At 36.6% G+C, this 12,353-nt stretch overlaps 1 protein-coding gene across 6 annotated transcripts in view; it reads left to right on the top strand.

Annotated features, from left to right (window-relative positions):
• The first annotated feature begins 1,296 nt into the window (after window positions 1–1,296).
• LOC136849118 (uncharacterized) overlaps window positions 1,297–12,353 on the top strand; it is a 72,553-nt gene continuing 61,496 nt past the window's right edge. For 3 of the 6 annotated variants that reach the window (XM_067122090.1, XM_067122088.1, XM_067122087.1), the window contains exon 1: window positions 1,378–1,662. The gene's annotated coding sequence lies outside the window, so the exon portion shown is untranslated. Of the gene's footprint in view, window positions 1,663–12,353 lie in introns of all 6 variants that reach the window. The other 3 variants (XM_067122089.1, XM_067122091.1, XM_067122092.1) reach the window with 3 other exon arrangements.

Raw genomic sequence — 12,353 nt, 5'->3', positions numbered from 1 at the left:
ATTAATTTTTATAATTTTTTCCATTAAATTCCCTCCAGTATTGTACTATTACTTGATCAGGGATATATCCAAGGGTACCTGTATTGTTAGCTTTATCATACGGACTTTTTTCTGGTTAATGAAGTAACTTTTCCTTCTTGAAAATCCGTTTTTGGAATGATGATAAAGCCTTCTCAGCAGAAGGCTAATAGTTAACCATTTGTTCTAAGTTATTCTACTGGTCTAAAACTACACAGGATGACATTTGGCACAGAACCACAGGATATTTGGGCCAAAATGCCATTAATATCAGCAGCAATCCTCATAAAATAATGTAATAAAACTAACCTACTTATTAGTAATTCTGTCTCTCAATAGACTGATTATGGCTCCTCATTAGATAATTTAGCCAGCGGTGAAATCAGCAAGTGCGAGGTGGGTATTCGCCTAATTATAAGACAATGTGTACATCTGGTCATCATCTACATGCAGAAACACTAAGTACAGTAAATGAATCTCACTAGGATGAGAGAAAGCTGAGACAGCCTGGAGGTAAGGATGGTAGCCTATCCATAGACACTGCAACCCAATACGAGATACTGCACCTTGCTACTAGAGTCACCTAGACTGCTAAATAAATTTTGTTTTAGTGTTGTCCACCACTAGCAACAATAACTTAAATTGACATTTTTTTCATTTGCCTTGTCTTCCTTTCTTCCTGGCACTGCACATTACTCTTATTCTTTTTCTTGTTCGAAATCGATCTAAGAATCATATTAATATCTAATAATTAAAGCATAATTATGAACACCACAGTGAGAGACAGAATAAGAGTGTTCTGATAGCACGGTTCTGTCACGTGGAAATGGGGAACAACAGGTTGTGAAAAATGTACAATTTGGCGGTGTTAAGGCGTAGAGGAAGACCTGGACAATGCGGGATAAATGGGGGTGGAGGTGGTAATGAAAACAAAGGCTTAACATGCATGAAGCACAAGAATGCACATTCTGTTGCTGAACCTTTTATGTAATTGTATGAGGTGACTAATATAAAGAAAGTGTTTTGCACGAAGGACTCATCCACACTAAACAGTTCAAGCATGAATATAGCAATGACTATTGTCTTGTAATTCTTTGGAGAAGCCATCGCCTGTTAATGAAACAGTATAATTTTAGAAATATGGATACAATAATCAGTCACGTATAAATGAATTTCCCAAAAACGGTATAATCAAACAACTAACATGCGTGCTAAACATAATTGTATTGAACTAAACAGTGGCGGATCACCGAGCGACTGAAACTTTCGGGTAGCAGTGTTTATGGCGTTGTTTGGCAACGGTAAGCCGTACCGCAATTGTTCTGAGTCCTGAACCCCTGACTGTCTTCCAGAAGGCTCGGACAAACTCGCCGTAGTCGTCACGTTCACTCAGACGTCGCTCTCCGTTCCGTTCACTACGATGCGCGATCAGTTTGTGATTTGGTGTTGCTCAGAGAAATTCCCCCATTGTCATCATTGACGTTGGAGATCCATACATTTTGTGATGTGTTTTGGTGTTACTGACTGCCTGGTGTTACACTCTGTTACTATTTCGAAAATAGGACATGTAGATGTGTTATAACATGCGCCTGCAGGGATTTCATTGAAATCTACTCATGGGTTATTATGCAGGGAAACTTTCAGGTAAGTTTATTGTCGAAAGCTGTTATCTATTTTATTATGTAGCGGGCGTACGGGACTGCTTACGCCTTTGCTTTGTTTTCGAATTAATTTCATCGTTGAAATAAGTTTGTCAGGTTCTGAAACTTTTGATTTCGTGTCAGACCGAAGGTTCGGCCTAGCCAGTTTACGAGAATATTTAGTTAGGGACATTGTTTTCATTTTGAATAATTCATTCTGAATAATTGCTGATTGAGAACGCGGAGATTCTCCAATGCATGTATTCTTAATATCAACTATACAGTAGAAGGTAATTGTGTTTTCCAAAAACTGACGAAAGGTAAAAGTTATCCAGTGGCCATTGTGACCTTATTCAACTTGTTTATTATAGTTCCCGTACATTTCACCTAGACCCTAAGTATCAGTATGTATAATATTTGACAGTAAACCATTATCGAATTATGGACTTGAAAATATAATTTTCCCATGTTTAATGTGTGTTTTGACCGTGTCAGATATTACTTTCGTTAGCAATTGAGTATTTTTAGTGAATATGGACAGTACCCTTATGTCCTGCACTTTTGAGGATCACAGTGGGAAGGGAAAGTCATTTACCCCCTCGGTTAGGTAAAGACCTGACACAGTAGGTTAGGTTAGGTAGGGATTCTAGGGTTAGGTAAGGGTGCTGTCCCCTAGGTTAGGTTAGGTGGGGACTATATGACTAGAAAAGGACCCGGCACGAAGGTTCTCCCCTCTCCCCACGGCTCGGCGAAACGCCTGCTACTCCTAGGTTTGGTTAGGATAAAGCCATCCTTTTATTTAACTCGTTGTGTGTTTTCCCCCCACACAAAAGCTATGCATTCCCATTGTGGTCTTCAGCATTGTGAGAAATTATAGTGGGATCCAGTCTCAAGAAGTAGTCATTCGCCAGCGAAGCTAACACCTAAGCTTTCAGAGCATGCATTAAAACATGTGAGAATGACATTTTCAGGTAGGGATTCTAGGGTTAGGTAAGGGTGCTGTCCCCTAGGTTAGGTTAGGTTGGGACTATATGACTAGAAAAGGACCCGGCACGAAGGTTCTCCCCTCTCCCCACGGCTCGGCGAAACGCCTGCTACTCCTAGGTTTGGTTAGGATAAAGCCATCCTTGTATTTAACTCGTTGTGTGTTTTCCCCCCCACACAAAAGCTATGCATTCCCATTGTGGTCCTCAGCATTGTGAGAAATTATAGTGGGATCCAGTCTCAAGAAGTAGTCATTCGCCAGCGAAGCTAACACCTAAGCTTTCAGAGCATGCATTAAAACATGTGAGAATGACATTTTCAGGTCCAAAATGTGATAATGTTTTAAAGTAAAAATCACGTTTAAATTATCAAGAAAGCTGGATACAGTGATTTAACTATAAAAAGAAAGAAATTAAAGCTTGCTCACACGCTTAGATCTCTCATTGTCGCAAGGAAATTTAAAGCTTTTAATTTTATTAGTGATAATGGGAGGTATATAGGTAATGTATCAGATGATTGTAATGGCACACACCTATAATACATGTTTATATGCATATATATAAATATATGTATATATATATATATATATATATATATATATATATATATATATATATATATATAATATTTTATACATTAACTGGGTTCATGAGAACAACACTATTCATAGGTACTTGTTATATAAGCAGTTCAGCCCGGAGGTTTAGAAATAAGCCTAGATTCGGAAGCGTGTTTTGTTCAAGCAATGCCCGTTACAAATAAACTTAACTCATCATTTGACTGGTTGGTTCAGTTACCAGTGCTGTCGCTTAATCAAAACGAAGCTTTTCAGTTTTGATTAAGAATAGTTCCTAGTCTTGCCTTTTAGCAGTATGTGATTGTAATAAGCTGGAGTTAAATCATCGATTTAGAAGGAAACAATTTATATGAGTTATTTCAAGCACGCTCACATACACATGTACATAAATAACAGGGTGTAGCTCCAGGAAAAATAAATAGCACGACGGTTAGTGCTATATTCATGGTTAAACTGCTGCGATGTGAAAGAGCCACCTCATCCCCCTCCCCCCCCCAACATACGCTCTTTCAGTACAACAGTAATTTTATCTACCTGCACAAAGACTCACCAGCTCTGCGTCAAACAAGAGTCAATACCATTTACCTCGACCTTGCACACACACACACACACTGGCTTCCTTGGTATTAATTAATCCAAGACCACTTCGAATCCGCCTACCTGGCACTTTCGAGATCTTTCTCTATCCCTCTTAACACTTTCCAGTTATTTTTTTTTTCTAAGTATAACTAAGCCTTTTAAAAATATTCTGATCCATCCTTTATCCTGTGCAAACCGTTTATATACTTATGTTTATAACCACATTTCGTACAGTTTCAGTTCTAACGACATTAAACACTACACAGTATATCACCACAACAATTTCAACCAATTTATTTTCAATTGCTTTCAACATATATGCTGAACTTCCATAGACATTCTACGTGCCTTGCTAATCTTTTGTTCTCGCCCTTCTCCTTTCTTACTTCAGCTCTTCTGTGGCTCATCCGATCATAATCCGGTATATTTAAATTCAGATATTTACTAAGCTTATACTGCCATTTGCCCATTGCTCCATTCCCCTGGTTTTCATTTATTCCCATAACCTTACTTTCTCTCACATTTGGTGAAAGGTTTCGCATCAAGTAAAAATTTTCAAATCCGTTCACCAGATTCTGCTGTTTCTCTTCACATCTTCAATTTGAACTCAGTCATCTGTAACAACGATTGTTACACACTATTCACAACTCCATTTTCTTATCCAACAACTTGACGTCTGTCTAATTTACTTTCTCCTAATTCTCGGTTCATTCCATTGATAAAGATATGAAATAGTTATGGAGACGCAAAACATTGTTTCAAACTCTTTTACGTTAAGCAAATCTCTCTCCTGTCAGCATATAATAACTGACGCTTCACTGCCATCACATACGCTGTAAGCTTGTAATCGCTCTCAGCATATTTTCTACCAAACATTCTCTGTATTCCCATAACCTTACTTTCTCTCACATTTGGTGAAAGGTTTCGCATCAAGTAAAAATTTTCAAATCCGTTCACCAGATTCTGCTGTTTCTCTTCACATCTTCAATTTGAACTCAGTCATCTGTAACAACGATTGTTACACACTATTCACAACTCCATTTTCTTATCCAACAACTTGACGTCTGTCTAATTTACTTTCTCCTAATTCTCGGTTCACTCCATTGATAAAGATATGAAATAGTTATGGAGACGCAAAACATTGTTTCAAACTCTTTTACACTAAGCAAATCTCTCTCCTGTCAGCATATAATAACTGACGCTTCACTGCCATCACATACGCTGTAAGCTTGTAATCGCTCTCAGCATATTTTCTACCAAACATTCTCAATACCCTGCTTTTACAGGGTCCGTGTACACTTCTCATACCTTTTCCCTTGAACTTTGAAACTAATGTCCCCTATCTTAGCTTTTTCAATCAAAAACCCAACATAGTTTTCCTGGTATACCAAGAAATGTTATACTTCTATAATTCTTAGTCTCCTCTACCACCCTTACCATTATACAAAGGTTAAATGATTCCGCTCAGCAATACCTTCGGAACCTCTCCGATAACCAGACATACTTTGCGTAACCTGGTTAGTCAGTTAAGTACATTATAACCACACGCACACATACACAGTATATATATGTATGTATATATATATATATATATATATATATATATATATATATATATATATATATAATGTTCTGAGCTTGAAATCAGAATCAACACATCACCATATTAGTTGACTGCCAAGTTTGTAACACATGGTAATTTGTGATAGTTTTGTCATTATTACACACGTGATATTTTTATACTCGCAAAGGAACACGTTAGATGCCATGTTTCGAGTATAGTTCAAAGCAGTTTTACCGTCTGTCAATGGGACTTAGAATAGGCTTCAAGGATAACCACTTTTCGGTTTGTCCCTTTAATTTCGAAATCACTTAACCTTAGGAATAACTTTCACCGGAAGGTAGTTAATAGTGTGGGTGTGCATGTTTACCACCATAAGCGGCTTTACCCTTTGGAGGGGATGGTGACTGAGTAGCACAGTTCAGGGCTTCCACGAGTGCGTGGTTGTTTTACCCTAGGTCTACACCAGTATTATCCTAATTCCATGATTATTACCCTGAACTTGCTGAAGTATTTTTTTTTATTAAAAGATAAACCATCTCTCGATATATACACATATATACATATATATATATAGTATATATATATATATATATATATATAATATATAATATATATATATATATATATATATATATAATATATATATATATAATATATAATATATATATATATATATATATATATATGTATATATATATATATATATATATATATATATATATATATATATATATATATATATATATATATATATATATATATATATATATATATATATATATATATATATATATATATATATATATATATATATATATATATATATATATATATATATTAAACAGCAGTTCTGTAGAAGTGATCTTTGTAGGATAACTAAAGTAAGGGATGAAATAGACGAGAAGCAAAGAAACTTTTTAATTATGATCTACTTAGCAAATATCTAGACAAACGAAAGAACAGGAAAAGATAGAAATACTCTTGAAGACTAGCATGAAACAAAATGATCGTGTGATGTAACAAGTTTATACTGTTAAAGGAAGGTTATCTTTACACAGTTATCACAGACAACGTGCTCCTTCGCAAATTACAGGAAAACACATACGAAACACAGTGGACTTTAAATATTATAGTAGATATGTCTTGCAATTTCCACAGTGGCCCCGTGGATGAAGTATATAATAAGTCCTCACGTGAAAATAAAAGGAAATGGTACCAAGACTTTCAACATTTATTCCAAAGTCATCCTAAGGGTACTACACAGGGTTAAGAAAATAACATATACGAGAAAGCAATATGGGGTCACAGATAACAATAAAGTACGTCAACTAGCTATTTAATTATGTAAACAACATTCTTCAAAAAACCAACAATCTGTCATGCAATGAAGAACTCTTAAAAACATCTAGATAGGATATGGATTGGGTGGATTGTTTAGTGCCCTGAGGATGACTTTGGAATAAAAGTTGAAAATCTTGGTATATACCATTTCCTTTTATTTTCACGTGAGGACTTATTATTTTATAGTAGATACTACGATTGTCAGAAGGAACAAAATAAACAAATATAAAAAGATAGAACATAACTTTGCAGTTCTCGTGAGGGAAAAAAAGCTGCATACTGCATAATTATCACAATAGGACAACCAGATATCAACATGTCTAATTATTTGGATCATAAGTGTTGACATCCTCGGAGCAAGTTGCATTACTTTTTACATTATTCATTACTCTCAGTAAATGGTCATCAACTGGCATATTATGTGCAGACTGAACTTTATTCTTTAGATAATACACGGTGTAAATCAATCCGTGCAACGTTTCATTTTTTAAAGACGATCTCTGAGAAGTCTGTGAGGCAAAAAACACTCCACAGAGGTTTTTGAAAATGGCAGACAGAAGAGTAGATATTGCAACTGTTACATTGGGATAACAGAAAATGGCGAAGACAGAAGAGCAGATATTGCAACTGTTACATTGGGATAACAAAATGGCGAAGACAGAAGAGCAGATATTGCAACTGTTACATTGGGATAACAAAATGGCGAAGACAGAAGAGCAGATATTGAAACTGTTACATTGGGATAACAGAAAATGGCGAAGACAGAAGAGCAGATATTGAAACTGTTACATTGGGATAACAGAAAATGGCGAAGACAGAAGGACAGATATTGCAACTGTTAAATTGGGATGACAAGGTAGATCTGCCGAATTTCTCTTCTTGAAAACAATATCCCAGTATTCTGACAGTTTCAAGTGAGCGGCAAAGTTAGAAATTATGAAATCTGAGTTTGTCAGGAAGATTATGCTAGAATTATGCCAAACATTGCAGAATTATGCTAAAAAATAAATTATGCTAGAAAAGATGCTAAACACTTAATTTGAGGCAAAATTATGCTAGAAGCATAAAATTATGCAAGATTTGGGAACACCGAGCAGAAACTGGTACCCAATGGAAACTTTGGCTGGTTAACCCTGATGTAAAAAAAAAAATAACGACACCATGTTATTTTTCATTAGGAAATAATGCAGATGCCCCGAGTTTTAACGTTTTTTTTTTAATTGTATGTTACTGTCTACGGCGTTTTCATCATGGAATATAATGTAAATTTCTTCAAGTAGACGCCAGTCCTGGGAAAATGTCTTGATCAGACAAAACCGGTCACAATCATATCCTTTGTCGTCTGCTGCCTACACTGTTATTGCTTTTTCCCAATTGTTCCCACATCACAAAAACACTCGGAGTACTAGAGGCCATTGCTACATCATTATAATCGTGAGTAACTAATCTCTTTTGTAATTTTGATTTATCAGATTTCGTCTCGTCTTATTGTTAGGATTAATTTTTCTTATTGATAGGATTATTTTTTCTGGATTATATATATGTTGAGTTTGTTAATGATGCTGTGACTCAGTAACGATATGGAACTTGTCATGTGCAGAGCATTCAGTTGGCTATTTATTTAATTGAGTGGTGCAATAGTGTTTATTTACAGGAAAAAACCGATTATTCCGTTTGGATTGCTTAGTGTTGGAGAATTAGTGCAGTTAATGCAGCTTACTTTTTAATTGTGTAACATTATGTTGGATGGCCATATCGCTTGCCTCGGTAATTTGTTCACTGGCAGAATTTAGATATTTTATTTAATGTTTGAAACGAAAATCTCAGCTTTATTTAGATAACGCAACCTCGTTTATCAAACGAATGTTATGTAGGCGCCGCTGTTCACTAAAAAAAAAAAAAACCGCATCTATTTTCGCGTTTTCCCCATAAAAGTCTTCATTAGGTGATAATGCTTTATTTATATAAATTTATAATTGCACCAATCGTCTCACCTGACGTGTGGTCGTGGTTCAAATGACGGGCAATGCCAGTCACTCACCGTTCAACCGGATATAATTCCTGTTTTAAAAGCGTGCAGGAACAGCGTCGAGGGTCATTTCTAATTTTTAGAGCATGAGGAATTGGCCTTTACCGGCCCGGCTTTATCGAATTTCTTTTTCCGTTTGTTAGGTATCGTACGTTTCTCCTGTGATAGATTTACTCTCCTTAGACCGATAAGGATGCACATAACCCAACAAACGTATCTTAATGACGGGGACCCAGTGGTTGTGCGGGGGTGTCATTGTGCGTCTGAATTGCCTCTTTTACTAAGTCACTGCTGGCAGTTTTCGTTCTCTTATTTTTATAGATTTTTGCAGAAAATAAGAATAATGGTGTAAATGTCTATCGCCTCATTTAGTGGTCTATCCTTTTTCTCATGAAATGGCAATAGTAAATAAGTTGCAACTAAAATCTTGCTTATTTAGTGAATTTTTAAAGCCTGTTGTAATGGTTTTGATCTCATGTGTGCCCAACGAGGTTGATAACTTTGGAAAAAGTGATACATCCTGAAAACCCTCATATGACTTTAGTGTCATCTTTGGCTACGTGAGGTTTTTGTATTTGTTGACCTGTCTGCTGCGTGTGTCCATTCCTTTGCCGTTTTTGCAAGTCAGTTGTCCAGTGCCCTGGATATAGCATTTTCGTCTTTTTGTCGAACCAGTAGGATTCTCGCTCCCTTATTATCTGGATCCCCTTCTCTTGCTGTCCAACCACTCCAGCTCCTCCTTTTCACTGTATTGAGCGCTGAATGGCCAAAAGTCCTCCAGTGCTTAGCGTTATAATCTAAATTTCATGATTCATTCATCCGAACAAGCAGGCAACCTATCTCGAGACAAATAGTGTGTTGTGTATAGGATTTTGTTTTTATGATAGGAAGGAATAAGCTAAATTGACAAAGGTTTTCCAGTACGTGATAGGAAAGGTTTTTTTACTGCCTTGTAGTAACGTCTGCAGCAACGTCGCTGGTCCCTGGAGCTGTGAATGTAAGCAACATTGTATCTGGTCAGTACTTGGATGATGACCCACTCACGCATAATATCAGATACCATTGGCACAAAGACCTGCAGGTATTACTGAATCGCGCCAATCCGTAGGAGCTTGGACACGAAAGGCCAACAGAGCGGTGGTTTACATCGCGGCCTTTTCAGTCTTTCAGACGAAGCATTAATGAATAGTGATTACGATTTCATGCTCAGGTGATCCGTTTCTTTGACGGATGCACCTTCGCGTTGGTATCTTTACTTGCTCAGACTAGGCCAAATAAAAAAATTATACAAAGTGGAGAAAATATTAGGCTACATAGGCTTGATAATAGGAAAGGTTAGGCTTTTATAGTAAATGGGAACTACCCTTCTGCTTACGTTCATGTTTCAATGCAGTTTCATTTTTGCACTCTTGTTTTGCAGAGGGGTTTATATAAAGCTGTTTATTTAAAGCGGTAAATTATTATTATTTGTCGTCTTTGAGCCTGATTGGATTACAACGCCTCAACCTATTTGGTTAATCAAACTTAGGCCAACTTTCATTTGCCATTTTATTGTTTTTGTACCGGAGCTAGATTGCAGTCCCTGATGCTATTTTGTTTAATTATGTTTTAGGCTTCGCACTGTATTCCTGCAGAAGCATTCCTGGTAAGATTAGTTTTCGGAATGGCAAATGGTCATTAGAAACATGACCAAAGGCAGTCACTTCATTGCTTGTAAATGTAGTAGAATGACTGTGTCAATTCCGCCCTAGCCTTTGTTTCACTTTCAACTGTCGAGCGATGTTGCTTCCAGTCTGCCTCGGAGAATGTTTACCTTTGTTCGCAGGCGTCGCGTGATGGCAAAATGCGTAGCTGTCCCGCAGACATTCCGTTTTAAAGTTCATTCTTTGGAATTTAGCGCTCACTAGTATCGTCAAATTGCCCGTTTCTTGTTGCCAACAACCTACGAATAGGCTGTTTTATTTCTCTTGAAAAGGTGAACTTCCTTAATTTGCGGTTTGTTCATTAACAAGTTTAGGCATACACTCGCACGTACGGACACACCTACACACACGCACATACAGTACATATATTATATATATATATATATATATATATATATATATATATATATATATATATATATATATATATATATATATATATATATATATATATATATATATATATATATATATATATTATACATACATACATGCACACGCAATGCATTATGAATGCGAATGCATGTAAGTCGACTGTCAAGCTGTTAAAAAATTTTTAAGGCATGTTTGAAAATTTCATGAGCGCTCTACCCCATGATTATGGTCTCACTACATAGGTGATGTCACTGGATGATATGTAAAAGTTGCCAGTTCTTTCATTCTTGATGAGAGCGAACCGTAAGTCGTAGAAGGCTGTAAAACCCCGTATTGAAAGAATACTAGTAGCGTGCAGAGGCTATTTCAAGAGTCATCAGCAAGCAGTGATAACGTCACAAAATGGCGACTTGGAATTCTAAAGAAATGATGTGGTTTTGAGCGTGTTTTTCCCCGCGGAAGAAATGCTTATACATAAGAGTTATATATCGTTATACTCACTTCATGAATCCTGCCGAGTTTCTCGAAAAGCATTAAATTGCTACATAAACCGGTAAGTCGGTTGGTTTTTGTGGGAAGATGCAACTCTTGCTCCTTGAACACGACCCGAAGGACTATATTCATTAAAATGCAGTTAACCCTTACGTTCATGCTCCGTTGAAAACTCGTAACCATACTGCAGTCTAACATAATTTTTCGGGGACCAAATCCTGCTCTCCAAGACAGTGAGCATGGCAGGTTCGTGATGTTTTTGTTCCATTTTCTTAAATTCATTAGACGCTTTACTGCATGCACTGAAAGTTGGGATCTGTTTTTAGTACTTCAGTGAACCAGGTAAGCTTCCTGCAATAGATAAAGGGTAACATTCTATGTCTGCGGTAATTCGAAGCACGTTAATTTAATCTAAGGGTTGACTGTACTTATTCACGTGTAAAACCCACTTAGTACTAGGAAGACAAAGCTTCCAACGAACGTATAGCAGCTCAAGAACCTAATAAATACTCCCATCCTGAATTAATCGCAAGAACTTATCACTCGGGTGTAGGCTAAATTGAAGTAGAGTTTACTTATGTGAAAGTAAATACTTATTTTTTTTTTTAGACAGGGCCGTTGAAACCATAATAACCAATATTATAGTATAAATCTCAAGGTGTAGGTGACTAGATATAAATTAGATGTATGTGGAGAAGGTTTAATTTAAGACTTCAAAATCGAGCCGATGACACTTACCCATAGAGGGTAATAATGTAATGGTTACGGTGTCTTTTGGTGGCCGATTGTTGTAGGGGGTTTTTAGTTTCGGCTCCTATGAGAAAGACTGCTGTTCGAAAGGAGAGATGACGTCATTATGCAATATTCATCCTTTGTGAGGGCGTTTTGATTTGACTCCAGGCCGTCGTAGGGTTGAGAATGATAAGTAGAGATGCGTTAACTGCTGCTTGTTGATTAACGACCAGTGGTTCCGGCAGTTGTAGACTGTTACAGCCTTATTATCCTGCCATTTTTAGTTATTTTATGGTCCCCAAAGTATAGGAGTTTGAAG

The sequence above is a fragment of the Macrobrachium rosenbergii genome, chromosome 20, assembly GCF_040412425.1.
Source record: "Macrobrachium rosenbergii isolate ZJJX-2024 chromosome 20, ASM4041242v1, whole genome shotgun sequence".
Classification (NCBI taxonomy): Eukaryota; Metazoa; Arthropoda; class Malacostraca; order Decapoda; family Palaemonidae; genus Macrobrachium; species Macrobrachium rosenbergii.
Note: the sequence above shows the minus strand (reverse complement) of the source record. Positions and strands in the feature narration are given on the sequence as shown.